We start from the raw sequence: 18,449 nt of genomic DNA on the forward strand, positions 1-18,449 counted from the left end.
CTCTCCAGCAGACCCCAAGACAGTAAATTAAAAGAGTGCTGCCAGTTAAAATGACCTACTCACTCCAGAGGAGATCCACAGTGGAGGTAAGCAAGTGTAAAGGACAAAACAAACCATCGTTGGTTGAGCGCACATTCACCGTGAACTATTTTCTTGGCTCTTTTCTTCTGGCATTTTACTGTGTCTCCAAAGCACCCTATTGCAACAGGTCGGTAACTGTTGATTTCTTACACACGTGGGAAGGGAGAATAAGAGTGTAATAGGGATCCAGCCAAGGGTTTTCTCCTCAAAGGTGCAGGAAATGTTCTGGTAGAGATCAGGACCTCCTCCTCCCCTGCTGCTGCCGATGCTCCTGATCCTTGGGGCTCGGCGCTGATGGCACTACAAACACCAACAGTGCTGCTCAGCCCACAGATGAGCTCACGGACTGCCAATCAGTGGCCTCTATTTACTCTCAGCTGCACACGCTGTTTACATAAGCACGGAAAAACATATGGCGAAACATCCCTCTGAGTCAATTTCAATTACCCCCATCGATCGTTCTCCTGTGACTTCCAAGTCTGTGTGTCAGGCCATGTTGGCATTCACTGGTTAGGCTGCTCAGCTGGGTACGTTGACTGTACCTTCCACAGCTCTCATGACCAGGCAAGGTCTCCGTTTCTAAGGGGAGAACACGTCACTCAGGGGAGAAAATTGGTGTGATCTGATCCGTTTTCCATCAAATACATCTCTTGAAACTCATCATATTAATTCCGTCCTTATGCTTACCCCTGTGCTGAATCCCAGAGAGATTTGTTCCTTAATGGCCCCCTGACGTTAGAGACTCTCCTCAAACATCTCTCAGCGGCCATATACAGCTCATGCTACAGGAGGAGAGGGTCTGGCAATCCAGTCCAATGGGTGTGACTGGAAGGTAATTGTCCGCAGACTAATGTGTTATAGGTATGAGAAAAGTACGTTCCCCTTGGTGAAAATATGCTCCAATAACCAAGGCTCTAGACTTGTGTTTTGAGTTTCTGGGACTGTGCCCTGGAATTACATTGCTTTGCTCACTGCCGAATGAAGTGTCTTTGAATTACGAACACTTGGTTTGTGTTTGATTCACTGGGTATGGTTCTCATTTGACCTGCCTTGATTTGGAAGTGCACTCCCTCTGGCAACTGTTAACGGCCCGTCAAACGCTTCGACGCAGCTTTTCTGAGTGAACCGCGTAACTGAACAGCGGCTGCCGATTTGGTTATAAAATAAATATGAAGGCTTTTCAAAGCTGGAAAGCGAGTGACATGATTCTATTATTGTGTAATTCCAAGCACCCCATGAACACAAAACAAATGCCTCGTGTTATTCAGGACCATTCAGATGCCTCTGAGGATCAATACTACAAGAGGCTGATTGACATCTGTTTGCGTTATTGTAATCATGCATGCTTGGTTTACACAACCACTTACACAATATGTACAGTTTTCGTTTCCTTTCAGTTGCAGGCTGTTGTTTACCAGAGGGAAATTATGTTTCCTGTTGCGCTACACAGCATCCCACAAGCCAACTATTCCCAAATTGGAGAAACCACAGCGATGGGATCGTTTACTCGCAACGTTCGCAATACCGAACCGGTGGCGGTTATCGTGAGACGGCATGGGGGACGGGGGGGAGTTTCATTCCAAATGGAGGCACATCAACGGCCTCACAGGCAGTTGGCAGACGGCTTCAATTAGCAATTTGTCTCTCAAGGCCTGGAAACAGTTTAGCCGGGTGGGGGAGCGTGTGGGGGAAGGGGTTTAGGATGACCACTGGCATTAATTACTTATTTGAGGTTTACAGGGGACAGACAAACAGGGGTCATTAGAAATGTAGGAAACATGACAAATGTGTGACCGTACCGGGCCTCTCATGCTTGCTTGTTGCCGTCAGCTAATTTTAGACCCGAGGATCTCATTGGTCCATTTTGGGGAAGCAAGTCAGGGAATCAATATCCCCTCTTATATCCCCTCTTAAAAACACGGCCTCTTTAAATCACCTGGTAAAGGAGTATTTTAACAACTGTGCTTTGCAAGGAAAGAACAGGTTCGGCTTCCCTTATCAATAGCTTGCTTTATTTTCCTTTTTTTTTTCATTTTCAAACTAATTGTCCAGTCCGCTAACATTCTTACGATCAGTTGTTGGCTGCCTAACCCAGAGATTCTCCCCTATTTTAAGCAGCGCTGACAGACTGGCACTCAACACGCTGCAGTCCCTCTCCAGCCTCCGTTCACTACAATATACATTAAAAAAGTCTCCCTGATTTCGTCGAACGTGATGCGTGAGCAGCGTGTTTTCTGAGCAGCTTCACATCACCCGCCTCGGATTAGGTTGCACCGCGACTGTGTTTTTAGAAATCAAGTCTCAGAACTATTAATATTTCATCAAGAAATAAAATAATGGATTCCATAATGTGCTCCATCCTTGCCCTGTGGGACGCAACGCACAGACCACGGTGCTGCCGCTTCCTCCTGCTCACAAACTGGTGGTCTGATCAAACGGCGATCTCTGGAGGTTATCTGCAACTTGCAGTCTGGCTGCATAAGTGGCGAGGCACTTGGACTGCTGGTTCGAATCTCAAAGTCCTCAAAGACAATGCTTTCTTGTTCAGATCCGTTCAATCTCAGATGCTAGGAGCTGTCCAAGCTCATAATCATAGGTGCAAATATATAAATGATCAATTAATAATGATAAAAAGACGAGTCCTTTTGATTACAGTACGAATACAATTCACACACTGAAACTGTAGCTTCTGCCTGGGCTTATTTGAAACTGACAGTCAGCGCTGGGGATGAGAAAGTACAGTAGGCAGACACACTGGGGTAATTGACACAAAGTGGCTTCCTCTGTCTCTGCGCTGTGAGCGGCTCAATCTCGTACTGGGATGAGAATCGACACAATGAACGCCGCGTCAGTGACGACAGCAAGCCATTCAAATGTTTTTCTTTTACGGCGGGTTAAAATCATTTGAAAGATTTGGAACAGGGTTTCCCCCCACGTCGCCCTCCCAAAATGTCAGTTATTATGCACATGAATCATAGTTCAAACAGGATACAGTCGAGGCTTTGGGCAAAGGTGCAGCGTATAAATGTGTGTGTGTGAGAGTGTTTCTATATTTATATGTATACACACACACACACGTCAATGAGCTGGAGTTAGCGGTGGGTTTGCTGCAAGGAGCTGACAGCAGTATGGCGTTTAGAAAGACAGAGAGGAACAGAAGCCTGAGAGACGCCAGAGAGACACTGAATCAGATTTATCCCCCAACCCCAGACCCTCCGGGCTGTTTGTTCTATACCGCCACCAGCTAATGGTCTCCATAAGCAATTAAAAAGGCAAACAGAGTGTTAGGGTATATTGTCAAAAGTGTAGAGTTGAGAACAAGGGCAGTGATGTTCAGACTGTACAATGCACTAGTTAGAGCTCATCTGGATACTGTGGACAGTTCTGGGCTCCTCACTTCAAGAAAGATATCGCTGCTCTAGAGGCAGTTCAGAGGAGAGCAACCAGACTTATTCCAGGTCTGAAGGGAATGTCCTACTTAGAGACTGAGGGACCTGAACCTTTTCACCCTGGAACAGAGGAGACTACGTGGGGACTTGATCCAAGTCTTCAAAATCATGAAAGGCATCGACCACATCAAACCAGAGGAGCTTTTCCAGATCAGCAGGGACACACGCACCCGGGGACACAAATGGAAATTGGGCTTCAAGGCATTCAAGACAGAAAACAGGAGACACTTCTTCACACAGAGAGGCGTCACAATCTGAACAAACTCCCCAGCGATGTGGCTGAAGAGGCAATTTGGGAACATTCAAAAACAGACTGGATAGGATCCTTGATGACTGAGTTATTAATGGACACCAAACGAGCACGATGGGGCGGATGGCCTCCTCTCGATTGGACACTTTCTTATGTTCTTATGTCTCCAATTTAATCAACTTTCTCTAAAATATCATGCATGCACAACTGATCAGAGCTCCTTAGGAACTAATGATTTAAGGGTAGCTCATAAATCATTCTGCATTTGTGATCTACAGGACCAGGGCTGGGGACCCCTGATATTTTACGCTAGCACCTCACTCCTTGTTTGTCATATCCAAAATATATCACAATATGCTGGCTGGGTTGCTGCCGGTGCCCATCCACTATAGCCCTTGGATAATGAAGTGAGTAACTGGTGATCTCCAGGGACTTTAATAACTACCTGCTCATTACAGACATGGAGAGGTCAACCGTGTAATTGTGTCAACGCATCGTTCTAACTGTCCTGGATGCTGTTCACCGTTTATGCTGAACAAAATTAACCAGATTTTTTTTCCCCACAGGAACCTCTTTTTATTCACAAAGGTCTAGAGTGTCTTCTGCTGTCGACTGGATCTCTGTCAATTACCAAAATTCCTCTTATGTTACATTATCAAAACAATAGACTAGAATTGTCTGGAGGTCTTTTGCGGCTGATGGCTTAAAAATGTTCATGGGATGGACGGCACACTACTTATATACCATGCCCTGCAGAAGTATTACATTTACACTTAATCAGCTAATCAAACCAGTCCAGTAAGCAGTTGCCAGGCTGATTGGACCAAAAGCCAGAAGACAGAGTGGCCCTCAGGAACCGAGATGGAGACCCCTGCACTACAGGGTTCAGTCGCTGCCCTTTTTAAATGTGCTGTGGTGAACAAAGTCTGTGATCGTGACCTTTCTCACGGTGGAATATTTCTGGTTTCAATGCCTGCGTTTTGCTCCACATTTGGAGTCCAGCGCATCCTCGTTCGCTGTGCAGTCTGCGTGGATGGGGAGCGTGTGCCCCCCTGCAGCGCGGTGGCAGGGAGAATGATCTGAGTGCTGAGGAACGTTTGCTCGGTCCCTGGTGGGAAGCCCACGAGAAAATAATCACTAGCAAGATTCAAAGTTGGAAATACTGAAAGGCATTCGGGCAGAACAAAAGACGAAGGCCTGGAGAAGCATCGAGACTGAACCTCTTTTAAAGGGCCGGTTCCATCAGTGGGAAGCAGACTGACAGCTCCTTACTGCCCAGTCTGGAGTAAATAAATTAGATGGGAATTGTGCACAGCGTTTGCCCAAAGGGAAGAGTGAGAGCATAGTCTTTACTGTTTAATGCTTTAGTGGTTCGCTAGCTTTTCACTAGCTTTCAGTGACTATTGAGTGATGGTTAATAAGTAGTCAGTGTTTGTGTGTCTATGTATGTATGTATTTTGTACATGTAACAGGATGTATGCTCATCTTATTGTATTTGCATTGATTTTAACTACTGCCTTCTGCAATGCCTTCTTCCAAAATGTTTCTTGTGACAACTGGGGTAAACGTGTCTGCTAAGAAATAAATAATAATGTATGTGTGTGTGTATGTGTTTGTTTATTTTAAAAAGAGCTAATCTAAATATACCGAATGAACAACCTGGTAAAGGATCTGTCTTTGTGTTTCCAGCAGAATTGTGACTTATTTTGTAGTGTGCCGTGAGATATTACACCTGTTTAAAGAAGTGTGGCTAGAATCAGCAGTGAGGATATTAACACTGTCAAGCCACAATATCCCACATCGTGTTGTTCTTCATGTAGGCTTTGTCTTTACTGGGTACAGCACTTAAAAAAACCTTGTGCTGTTCTTGTGCTGTTTTCAATTGGTCACACGAGAGATTATACACGTCTGCGTGCGTTACGTTTTTCTCAGGCAGCGCCAAACAGTTAAAACAATGTGCTGTAATCGGACAGGAATCCAGCAGAAATCAAATCATGTGTTGTGCTGACTGAATAAAATGAATTAGACTGTTTGGATGGGACTTATTTATACACGTGGATGCAGCGACAATGCTCAACAGCACTCCCCAAAGATTTCTGAAGAACTAAAAATAAAAAAGGACAAACGTAATTCATGACAATTTCGATCTCATATTAGATCAACTTACTGCCAATCACTGTAGATCAGACTGAGGGTTTTAGCCTTTAGCTTTCAGAAAAGAACATCTGTAATGAATATGGGCACACATGTATGGTATAATAAAGAATACATCATTTGGGGAAATAAAATGTATTCGATAAATCGTGGTGCATCTTCAAAACTTGAAACTCAAACCACCTAGAGCTTAATTTCAGTAATGAACCAGGGAGCCGAGTGAGAGCGAAACGGAAATTAAAAAATTCACAAGACATGCTGAGAAAGACAGGGATCATAATCAGACAAATAGCCTCTGCTCAGACCCCAGTCGCCTACATCATCGGGCGTCCGGAGCCAGGGGTGAGCGCGACTCCCTGAAAACGACTCTTAGATGGTTTTGGATGGAATTCGAGGAAGACAAGGTCAAGCAAGATCAGGAGAAAAGGAAAACTATATATAGGTTTGGGATTAGAAAGCAAAAGAGCAGATCAATGCACATGCCGATATTCCACAACACACTTAAACAAGGGCCTCTCGGACGCAGAGATGGCTTGAAAAATAAAAAGGTAGTGTGTGTGTGGGGGGGGGGCTCACGATATTGAACAGAGACCCTGAACCCTGCCTGCTTTAAAATAAATACCCGAAAACAAATCCTACAGAATGAACACAGACGGTTATTTCTCGCCCCGAGTCTGTTCTGGCATTGGAAGTCTTCTGTTCTGCAGCTACAGTCCGGCTCCAAAGGAAACGTCCCATCGGGGAGAGTGTAATCAATGCTTTTTATACATGTACAATATTCAGGCAGTGAGGGTCATCCCTCATTTTTGGGAAAGCTCAGCCTCCAGCACATACAGACCGAGAGAACGATTTCCAGGGCTGGGGCTCTCACAGATGAAGCTCCAGCGATCTAGGCTACAGCTGAAAAACTGAAAATGAAAAGAAAAAAGAAAGAAAGGATTCTTGCTGGGTGTTTATTCTGCTCAGTCAGGACTTGTGTCTAGTCTGGAGTCACTACACTCTAACTACATAGGACATGTCCCAGGAATGGATTTATAACCAGTTTGTATACGTCCAGCTACTCTTTTACAAAGTATAGCATAATCAGACACATCATCTGAGTTATATATATATTTTATGTTGTATCATTTGGTTCCATTCAAACTATAGCAAGAAAAGTCACCGACTGTCTCAACATTTCTCAGACCCGCAGTCTCTGTGTTCTTCCCCCCCCGATTCTGTAACTGACAGGAAGTCCACCCCCACCCCCAATAAAATGTTACAATTTGAAGTGGCTGAGACACATTCCTCTGCACATCGGGTTCACATAAGACCTGTGCAGTTACAGCACAATCCAGCAGATTCATAAAATACAGAATCAAAATAAAATGCAATTGCCACAACTTAAAATGAAATGGGTTTGAAGTTCTCATGAGCTTATATGTGTGTGTGTGTGTGTGTGTGTGTGTGTGTGTGTGTACATTACATATATATATTAGTTGAATCACAAAATTAGACTGCTTTCTAATGATACGGTTCAGACTGCAAAAAGCTACAAAATATACTTCAGCCTGAGTGGACAGAGAGAACTACAGACTCTCTCTCAATGCCGCAGCTGCTGCCAGTAAGTCCCGTCTGCGCCTCTTGCCAAACACTGACCCGAATTTACACTTCCAGCGCATTGAGGGTCTGTCACTCATGCAACTGTAGTGTCTGCATGTTCACACAGACAGATACAAGCTTGCCTCCGATTTAAGTTGGGACGTTATATACGATTCCTAATTGGAAATATTACATCCAGTCGAGTCTGCTTTGATGGGATTCAAAAGTCACACTTTCTAACTAACAACAACATGAAATCAATTACAGAACAGTGCAACTGAATTACAATACTACCTCCTGATGTTACTGAAAGATGACATTACATTTGGGATTTCCTCCTGTCTGGAGTAACCATGGGAAGCACCAGGGGAAATAAACACATGCTTGCCAGAGCTCCATCAGTTATAACAAAAGGAGATCTTTTCCCCTCTCTTTTTAATAAAGGTAAAGTTTTGAGATGCATCAGCTCGTTGTGTTCGTGCGGAGAGTCAAGGATTTGAGCCGATGCTGCCACTCACAGCAGCGACACATCCGTATCGGTGCGGACCATGTTTCCCGCTCCTTGTTTTCCATTTTCAGTTCTCCAGAAGAAGCCCTCGGATCTCCCCAGACGGTGGTGTCTTTCATGCATGCTAATTATCCTGCCTGAGCGCCTCGCAATCCCGCAGAAACAAAGTGCAGGGCTTATTGTGTGGAATCGGCCTTTCAGCGCATCTTTCATATTTTAATCCACTTTGCTACAGACTCCAAAGTCAACGCAACACACACACAAAAACAGTGGATTCTGTATTTTTGTTGTACTCCTCTATCCCAAAATACAGCAGCCCTCTCTTAATCATCTTTACCCCAAAACGGATGCAAAATGTCTAAGACAGATGGACGAAGGTGGGGAGAGATTAAAGTTTAGTTTTTGTCTTTGTTACCCCTCCCAAGGTCACTATTTAAGACTGCATTGGAATTCATTCATTATCTCATTTATCACTCAATTAAAAGCCATTTCCGACACTCAAAACAAGCAAATACATAAATAGAGACATACATACATACGAAAACGCTGCATTATGTATTCAACAAATGACTGTCTTACTCATCTTTCTTGTTTGCTTGTTTTCAGTCATGCACTCCGGAAGAACAAAGAGAAACCCATTAGTATCAATTTACTTTCTCTGAATACGAGGTATATTAGCACACTACAATGCAGCCCTGCTTGTTTTTGCCTAACAGCATCGTTGCTACAAAGAAGGTGGCAATCACAGTAACTGACATACTATTTAATCACTTGCATCTCAAGGAACAAAAATAACACTATTTTGCGACTGCTTTTATGTGTTTTGATTTGTAAGCCATGCATCTTTTATACAGCTAATAAATGCCACTCTGGAGATCGGAAGGCATTACCTCATGCTCAGTTTGACTGCATACATTAAAGACGGGTGGGGTGGACTCATAAGGGACACGAGAGTTGCATGATGTTTTCCCAAGCGTGCGTTTTTAATTGAGCTACAGTATCCTCTTCTCAACCTAATCTCACCTTCTACAACAACACCACGGTGCTGCGCTGAATCCACGCACGTCAAGGCCACCCCCCCAGTCAGTCCCTACAGAGGCCAAAAGTCTTGTTCTTTTTGTTCTGCCCAGAGATCACTGTTATTTGTGCAGGCAGTTGTTTCGAGTGGGGAGATTGTGCTCTTCCCCCAAAAGCTTGAGCTTACGCGGGAGTAACTCTGTAGACTGATAATTGATAAATGAATAAATGAAGTCAAATAAAAAATACATCTATTGAAGAAACTATACCCCAACACGCCATTCGCCAAGCCTGGCCTAAGGTCACCGAGGGGATCGTCTCGTTCCTTGCTTTTTATTAAACCAATTTAAAAACCCAGCTTTACAGGCAACTAAAACAGTTACAAATTAGTTGCATTTTGTTTCTTCTCCTTTCTGGTACCGTCTCTGCAAGGTTTTGCTGTTGGGGGTGTTTGTTCTCTCTCTTCTTACATTATCTCCTAAAATAATTTCCAGCACATTAGGAAAATAATGTGGCGACCTCGTGCAATGCAACGGTACGCACATGCGAGGAGCGCGTCTGCTACAGCCAACCTCTAAATATTTATAGTGCAACGAAAGATAAAGCTGTGCAGAATGGAAATTGTCTCTCTCTCTCTCTCTCTCTCTCTCTCTCTCTCTTCCTCCGTGCACGCAGGCTCATGAAAACCAAAGGAAATGTGAAATAAATAAATTAAACCGAAACATGCCAAACATTTTCCTCAAAAACAAAGATTCTAGCACAGCCTGGTTTCTTCCTTTCTTTTTTTTTTTTTCCCAGCAGCATCCCGGGTTCTTAGATGTGGCGTTGCCTTGGCAACCTCAACTTGGTGACCTCGTTATTTCAACCTAATCCTGCTCTGAAATTATAGTTGCTCCACCCTTTTGCCTGGCTGCCCTGATAACATAATCATAGTAAATGAAGACGGAGGAAAACAGCAGGATGCATTTCCCTCAGTGGCACAGGACTTGCACCAGAGGATCATGGAAAATTAGGAACAATTACGACTGCACCCTACCTCCCGCATGTCACTGCGCTTGCATTTCACCGCAGATCAAATTACCCCCCAGGAAACAAACCCATACATTTAATTTACATTTGATACCATAATGACGTCGATGAAAGAACCAAATTATTGTCAAGGTATTTCTCCACAGATCAATATTCCAAACTATACCTGAGTATTTCATAATGTACTGTACACACACACACGCACATATACATACTTTTGAGTGTCATTCTAGTAGAGCATGCCGAGTTAAAGCCTATTTGTTGTTAGGTTTTTAATTTGATCTGAAGTACATTGACTTTTATTTCCCCACTTGGCTGATCAATCAATACAAACTCTTTCAGCTGCTCCTATATTGCCAGTGTCCGTCACCTGAGATGGGGTCTTTCTGTCCCCTCCTGAATAAGTTTAATATATACAGATATAGATCAACACTGACAGACAGAAATGGGTATGTATAATACTTACACACACTAGGTTATAGGGATTAAAAAGCATTTCAGATTATGGACAAGAACATTTGTGAAACACACATACATATATGTGTGTGTGTGTGTGTGCGTGTGTGTGTCTGTGTGTGTGTGTGTGTCACTGTGTGTGTCTGTCTGTCTGTGCGTCTGTGTGTATGTGTGTGTGTGTGTGTGTGTGTGTGTGCATCTGTGTGCGCACAATACAAAGGTAAATTTTCTGATACATTTATGGATGTGCTCTGCTCCTAAAAAATCTAAAGGAAGGCGTAAATAAAATATTCTGAAAGGCTGTTTTCTCTACAGAAAGCGAGATGGAAAGTAATTTGATGGGCGCAGTAGCAGTCCTATAATCATTTATACATTAAAGAGTTTTCACAACTCCGACTCCAACCTTGATATTAATATTGACATGATTAATCTTCATCCAACTACTGAAACCCCCAATAACAACGCAGAGCTGTATCGGTCCCCTTTGAGACGCGGCTTGCCCAATTATCATATTGTCAGACAATGAAAACACACGCGCGTTTCATTCATTCTGCAGGTGACATTTGCAGGTTGTTGGTGAAACAGATGTCAGGTTAATGTTTCCCAACCTTCACGTTGTATTTGCTGCTAGAGTTCAAGGCAACATCCACTCTTAACTGGTGCACTTATAAGCAGCAAATTCTCCTGCTCTTTTGATGCAATGTGAAGACACACACAACCTTTGCAGGTAAAGTATTTCTCTCAAGTTCTTTATTTAATGTTGTTGACTATGCAACACACCTCACAGCTTTACAGTTCACAGGTTGGTGTGCAGCTTCACGACCACGATGCATAGAGACTTCTACTACTTTAAAATAAATATTCAAATGATTTACACTATTTTATTTCATGCACCTTTTCAAATAACAAAATACAACAGGAATTAATAAATAGTTATTGTTGTTGCTTTATTTTGCTTTTTCTTTATGTCATTGTCACTTTTTTCCTGCATTGGTCAAAAGCATTTCGACAATCTATTTATGATTTAATATCAGTGGCATATACACTCAGGGGACTGTCACACATCAGCCCTTTAAAACTTTTATAAGCCGGCAGATATCACTTGATTGGAGACACAAAAAGCACTAAATGGAATTGATTTGCGCTCGTCTTATTTCACTATGTTGTGTTTTCCGTGCCTGCTGACCTGAAACAGGTGACTGCGTTTGTCATGACTAGATACATTTAGCCAGTGGATTTGATTACAAATGCAGTGGATTTAAACTGTACTATAGGCAAGCTGCTTGATCCATATAACCTAAAATAAAATGTAGTCTTAATAAGCATACATTTACAGAGAAAGTCCCCAATTTAACATTAAAAAAAATGGATTTGACAAGATCAGTAATTAAAAATACACACGTGCCTTAAAATAAACTGGGGATGTCTTACCTCCTTTTAAGTGACATCTATAGGTTTCTTTTTTAAAAGGAATGAGGGGTGATGATCCCCCGAATGCAGGCTTTCTTATCTATCCCGGCACACCGCTGTTTAATATTAAACGGACAAATCATTCCTGTTGGGTTTCTCTACTCTCTTCTTGTCCATATAAACTAGAAAACGGTACGAGTTCAAGTGAGACCCAAGTCACAGTTTTCCCTCTCAAATCAGAGACAGTTTTTGTTGGTAAAAAACAGAAAGCGCCCAAAACAATGACCAACAAAGTCAATGAGAAACGAAATATTCAATTCTGATATTTAAGTAACAAACTCCCTCCTTTTCACATTGTTGAGGACAATTTGACAAATGAATGCCACAAACACCTCCATAGTCCCGAGGCACTGGCATGTGAGCTATTAATGTTCTCCAAGAACTACGTTATGGGTCATATTCAGTGTTTTGCATCCCTTCTGTCACTTTTGTAAAGACAGGCCCTAAATATTTAGTTATACACATAAAAAAACTATAAAAAAAAACTGAAAACTATAACAAACAAAAAAAGAAACTACTCAGATTCCATTTGTGAAGACCTGGGATTGCAATCTGGCTGCTGTCTGACAGATATTTCTATCTGACATGACACCCCCCCCACCCTTCCGCAATCCTGGTTAACACTCAAAGACAAATAAATATGATTGTGTTTCACACTGTTGAAACCCGCCGTCTCTCTCGGGGGACGCTTTGACTAAGAGCCACTTTGTCACCGCCTTGTCAGCGGCGCTGAAACGCACGTCAGGTTGCTTTGTTGCGTTATTGGCGTCGCCTCTGACAAGTGTGATGAGTCCATCATATTGTTTATAAGACAGCCGCTTCCTTGCCTTGGATCGTGGGAAGCTGTCAGTGTATTGGGGTCCAGTGATGCCCTGGTATTGACAGCTGTGCTAATCGACCTGCCCCTCAGAGACACTCAGAAACAATCCACGCAGGTTTACTTGTCTTATTTTCCTTAAATCATTTGTATTATGAAGGTAACACAATCTTTCATCTAACTAGCAACCAGAACATTCTGCGTAATATTAGCATAGCGACTTACAAATCATTTTTTATAGCCTGTATTTTGGTATCACACAAACCCTGCTGGCGGAGAACCCGTTCTGAGATGATGTTGCCTAAATGAAGTGAAAATTTGCAGTTATCTTTAAAGTCGGAAGCACTGCCCAAGGGGGGGGGGGTTATGCGCACTTCCGTAGGAACCCGATCGAAATGTCACTCTATCAAAGCTGCCATTGGCCCCTGCGCTCGCCACTCAAACCCACTTCCTGTTTGATAAAAAAGTGATGTCAGCGCAGGTTCGTCCTCTTTTGCCGGGAGCCAGGACTCCAGACCTTTTTCAGATAACCGGTCCCTGCGCACCTCACTCAGAACAGGTCCTTTCCACTTCCTGTTCTATAAAACGTGACGTCAGCGCAGGTTTGTCCTCTTTTGCCATTTCGCTGGACCTGAGAACGTGAGCTCTCTGTGTCTTGTGTGTTTTTTTGTGCATTAGACTCTTTAACAGCGTTTGGTTGGCTTCACGGCTGTGTTGTTCACCACTGTGTGTCTCTATTTGTGTGTCTGTTTAGTTATTTTGATAGCTAACCCGATTTCTGTTCAGTTTCGGAACATGAATAGGACATTTTAAAATAATAGTCGTGTTTATATAGTGCCATATACACTCACCTAAAGGATTATTAGGAACACCTGTTCAATTTCTCATTAATGCAATTATCTAACCAACCAATCACATGGCAGTTGCTTCAATGCATTTAGGGGTGTGGTCCTGGTCAAGACAATCTCCTGAACTCCAAACTGAATGTCTGAATGGGAAAGAAAGGTGATTTAAGCAATTTTGAGCGTGGCATGGTTGTTGGTGCCAGACGGGCCGGTCTGAGTATTTCACAATCTGCTCAGTTATTGGGATTTTCACGCACAGCCATTTCTAGGGTTTACAAAGAATGGTGTGAAAAGGGAAAAACATCCAGTATGCGGCAGTCCTGTGGGCGAAAATGCCTTGTTGATGCTAGAGGTCAGAGGAGAATGGGCCGACTGATTCAAGCTGATAGAAGAGCAACTTTGACTGAAATAACCACTCGTTACAACCGAGGTATGCAGCAAAGCATTTGTGAAGCCACAACACGTACAACCTTGAGGCGGATGGGCTACAACAGCAGAAGACCCCACCGGGTACCACTCATCTCCACTACAAATAGGAAAAAGAGGCTACAATTTGCACAAGCTCACCAAAATTGGACAGTTGAAGACTGGAAAAATGTTGCCTGGTCTGATGAGTCTCGATTTCTGTTGAGACATTCAGATGGTAGAGTCAGAATTTGGCGTAAACAGAATGAGAACATGGATCCATCATGCCTTGTTACCACTGTGCAGGCTGGTGGTGGTGGTGTAATGGTGTGGGGGATGTTTTCTTGGCACACTTTAGGCCCCTTAGTGCCAATTGGGCATCGTTTAAATGCCACGGCCTACCTGAGCATTGTTTCTGACCATGTCCATCCCTTTATGACCACCATGTACCCATCCTCTGATGGCTACTTCCAGCAGGATAATGCACCATGTCACAAAGGTCGAATCATTTCAAATTGGTTTCTTGAACGTGACAATGAGTTCACTGTACTAAACTGGCCCCCACAGTCACCAGATCTCAACCCAATAGAGCATCTTTGGGATGTGGTGGAACGGGAGCTTCGTGCCCTGGATGTGCATCCCACAAATCTCCATCAACTGCAAGATGCTATCCTATCAATATGGGCCAACATTTCTAAAGAATGCTTTCAGCACCTTGTTGAATCAATGCCACGTAGAATGAAGGCAGTTCTGAAGGCGAAAGGGGGTCAAACACAGTATTAGTATGGTGTTCCTAATAATCCTTTAGGTGAGTGTATATTCCGACTGCTTGCTGTGTTGTTTTTTTTGTCCACAGGACCTTTTCCTCCACAGCAGCAGCGCTAGCAGCGGCAGTAAAATCCACGGCCTGGCTGCCCTGCCTCAGCAGCGGTGTGTCGTAAGAGATCTCACCCATGTGAGGTGCTCCTCCGCCGGCTTGCGCCCGTACTACAGCCCGCTGCTGCGGCTGTAGGAGATCTCGCTCTCTCGGCTCGCTGAGAAAGAGCTCTGCTACGCCTCCTTGTCTGTATGTGTAGGCCTTGGTTTTAAATCCCACTATGGCTGGTGGTCTGCTACCCTCTGCCCCTTCGGACCCCAGACCCTGTGTCACGCGCTGTCCCCGGAAACCCCGGCACACACGGTGTGGTTAAGCCTACGGGCCGGCGCGGCGCTTGTATCCTACATTTCGGTGTGTGGATACACAGTGTTCTGTCCGGCAACCATTAATCGTATCATGTAACATGTAACTATGCCTTCTGGTCGAGCACCCACTAGAGCTGCTCCTGGACTTGCTGACTGCCCTGCTGATGTGCCCAGGGTCTGTCATGCGGCCTCCAGGTACGTTGCCCTACGAGGCCACCTGTATATAGTTTGTTCATTATTGACATTGTGTTGCGTTGGTGCACACGTCTGGCCTGTACCCTGTTTTATGTATTTACTGTGTGGCTCCGTCTCAGGTGGAATTAGACTGGAGCATCACTGCCGCTGTTCCAGCTGAGGGCGCTCGAGCTGTTCTGGCCGTGTAAATAGTTCCTTGGTCAGCAGGTCTGTGGCTGCTTTGGCTGTGTGCCATAGAGCAAGAGACTGCTACTGCTGTCCTCAGCGGTAAGCACGTGAGCTGACTGTCGTGCCCTGCTGTGTACATAGTTCATTCATTAACACAGTAGAGCTAACGTTGCCCTGCGATAGCTGGACTAACCAGCAGGCGTCAGCTGCTCCTGTGTGCCATGTGTGGCGCATGAAAGGTTCCTGTGCACCATGGTGTATATAGCTCGTTTGTATGACATATATTTGATTTGTCAGCACAGTGGAGATCCCTGCCCTGCACTGTTCAGTTGGGCAGGACGCTCCTGTGCTGTGCGTAGGCTGCATGAAGGTTCCTGTTGCCACACTATACATGTGTGATGTTATTATTTCCAGCCTGGCTACTCTGAGTGACTAGTCGGCCCTGTATTGTGTATTGTGTTATATACGCTGGGTCTGTGGCCCCGCTCCTGTTGGATCAGGGGTCCACTGTCACGTTATTGCGTGGAGGACGCACAGATTGCTTGATTGCCCAACGCCTATATATATGTATTATTATATATTTCACTGTGCAAGAAGTTACGGCCTCGGTCCTAGCTGCACTAGAACACAGCCTTGATATGGTAAGCGGAGGGCATAAGAGTTGACCTCTGTAGTCCCGCTTTATATATGCTGATTACAGACAGTTCCCAGTAGAGCGCGACTACGGTCCTCGCTCCTGGATGGCTCATGTGTGGCCCTGAAGAACGTTTACTGTCTAGAGTTGTGACTGAGGCCCTTAACAGGCTCCCTTATCAGCTCGCTGCCTCCTCCCTTGCGACAGTTTTGATATACAGTAACCACTCCCCCTTGGGCAGTGCTTCTGACTTGAAAGATAATTATAGGTTGCGGATGCAACCCCGGTTATCTGAAAAAGGTCTGGAGTCCTGGCTCCCGGCAAAAGAGGACGAACCTGTGCTGACATCACTTTTTTATCAAACAGGAAGTGGGTTTGAGTGGCGAGCGCAAGGGCCAATGGCAGCTTTGATAGAGTGATGTTTCGATCGGGTTCCAATGGAAGTGCGCAGAAACCCATCCCCCATGGGCAGTGCTTCCTTTTTCAGATAACCGGGGCTGTATTCGCAACCCATCATTTAAAGTACTGAGGATTTTGCCAAACGGAACTTTTTTCTTATTTTTGTAAAATGTTATTTAGATCATGCTCTAACCATTTGCATAAAATAACAAATAATTGTTTTAAAACCAATTTTATGGACATTTGTTTCCATATATTTGTGGTTTTTTAACAGTGCAATCTGAAAAAAGAGCAAAGAGAGAAGCAAAAAGACACACAAAGGGTGAAATGAGCCCCAGATGACCCCTTGAGGGCCCCGGCCCCTGTAGTGAAAGTGAAAAGAAACTCAATTTGCTTTGCTCAAACACTGGGATAAAATATCGAAATGTTGACAAGAACGCCCAGACTAATAACAGGAACTGGAAGGTTAAAAATAAAAAAGATTATTTCAACTGTTACAAACCACAGCACACACCACACTAAGCAAACGTGACATCAGCCAACTGTCGCGGTGCGAGACGCTGGGCCCCCCGTCCCAAACCGGCATCAGAGACGGACAACCTGGGGGCAAATTCCATCCCACACAGAGACACGAATTCCCGCCCAGCCCGGCTCCTCTCGGCCCTGTTCCCGACTGATAACTGTACAGCATCGGCACAGAGCAGGAAGTGAACGCATTCCCCAGCGTTCACACGGCCGCGGGCGTCTCCACGAGCACCTCGCGGCTTTACAGAGCAGCGCACAATGACTGACCCCTGAGTCAGACCAGCAGTTTGAATTTGGTCTCATTATTGAGTTTTTTTGGCAGTTTTTCTTAATAAGACCCTTTAAGGGGGGTAACCATTTAATTTCAGCAGACTAGCTGTAAGTAAGCTACACTAACTTAAATAAACATCCCAATTTGAACAATATCATGGGTTGTCTTGATTAGAAAGAAGTTGTGGATGTAAAGAGCAACGCAGTCGATTTAAAGTTAATTATAAGCAAGGTGCTTGATCCATAAAATCTCATATCTGGCCAATAAGGTGTATTTTGCAACAATTTACAGACTGAAATCAGCGAGTGCGTTCACATAAAAGCGGAATTGATGCATCTGGTTTGTCAACAACACATCATTGGTGAGTCTGACATCATTCTAAGAAATATCTATAGTTCTTCTTTTTATGAAAGGAACGAGAATCTGGCACGGCACACCACTGGATTTTCGTTTCCCCCTTCAGAAACTTTGACAAATCAGGCCCTTGAGGTGAAAGTTGAAGAATATCACTGAATGTGCATCCTTGTTGTTGTTGAAAATGGAGTGTACATTCCTCTTTTGGCTCTGGATTAATCACAGATACTACAGGGGTCTATAATGATGCAGTGACCAAATACTAGACTTACATCTATGCTGTTGTACCTCTGCTTTCCAATCTTCATTCAAATAAGGTTAAAACCTCTGTTTATTTCTGATTCGACATCCCATTAATCGCAAGTGGTGTTTTTTAACTGAACCGTCTAAATTCAGCGAGTATTTCATTCCCCCTCACCTGTCTTTTACTTCCCTGACCCACAAAGTCACAAACTAGCAACTTATACACTGCTGGTTTCCACAGTCAAATCGAAACGTTTACGAGTTCACCTCTTTCCATATCTCTCCCCCGGCCGTGTCAACCGCGGCGTGCACTGCAGCCGGAGGCAGGGAGACCGAGCGAGAGGAGAGGTCTGAGCGGCACGTGTGGCCACGGGGCATGACAGCTGACCAGGAAACCAGAGTCAACGGTCACAGTG

The sequence above is a fragment of the Amia ocellicauda genome, chromosome 12 (assembly GCF_036373705.1).
Source record: "Amia ocellicauda isolate fAmiCal2 chromosome 12, fAmiCal2.hap1, whole genome shotgun sequence".
In the NCBI taxonomy this organism is placed as follows: domain Eukaryota; kingdom Metazoa; phylum Chordata; class Actinopteri; order Amiiformes; family Amiidae; genus Amia; species Amia ocellicauda.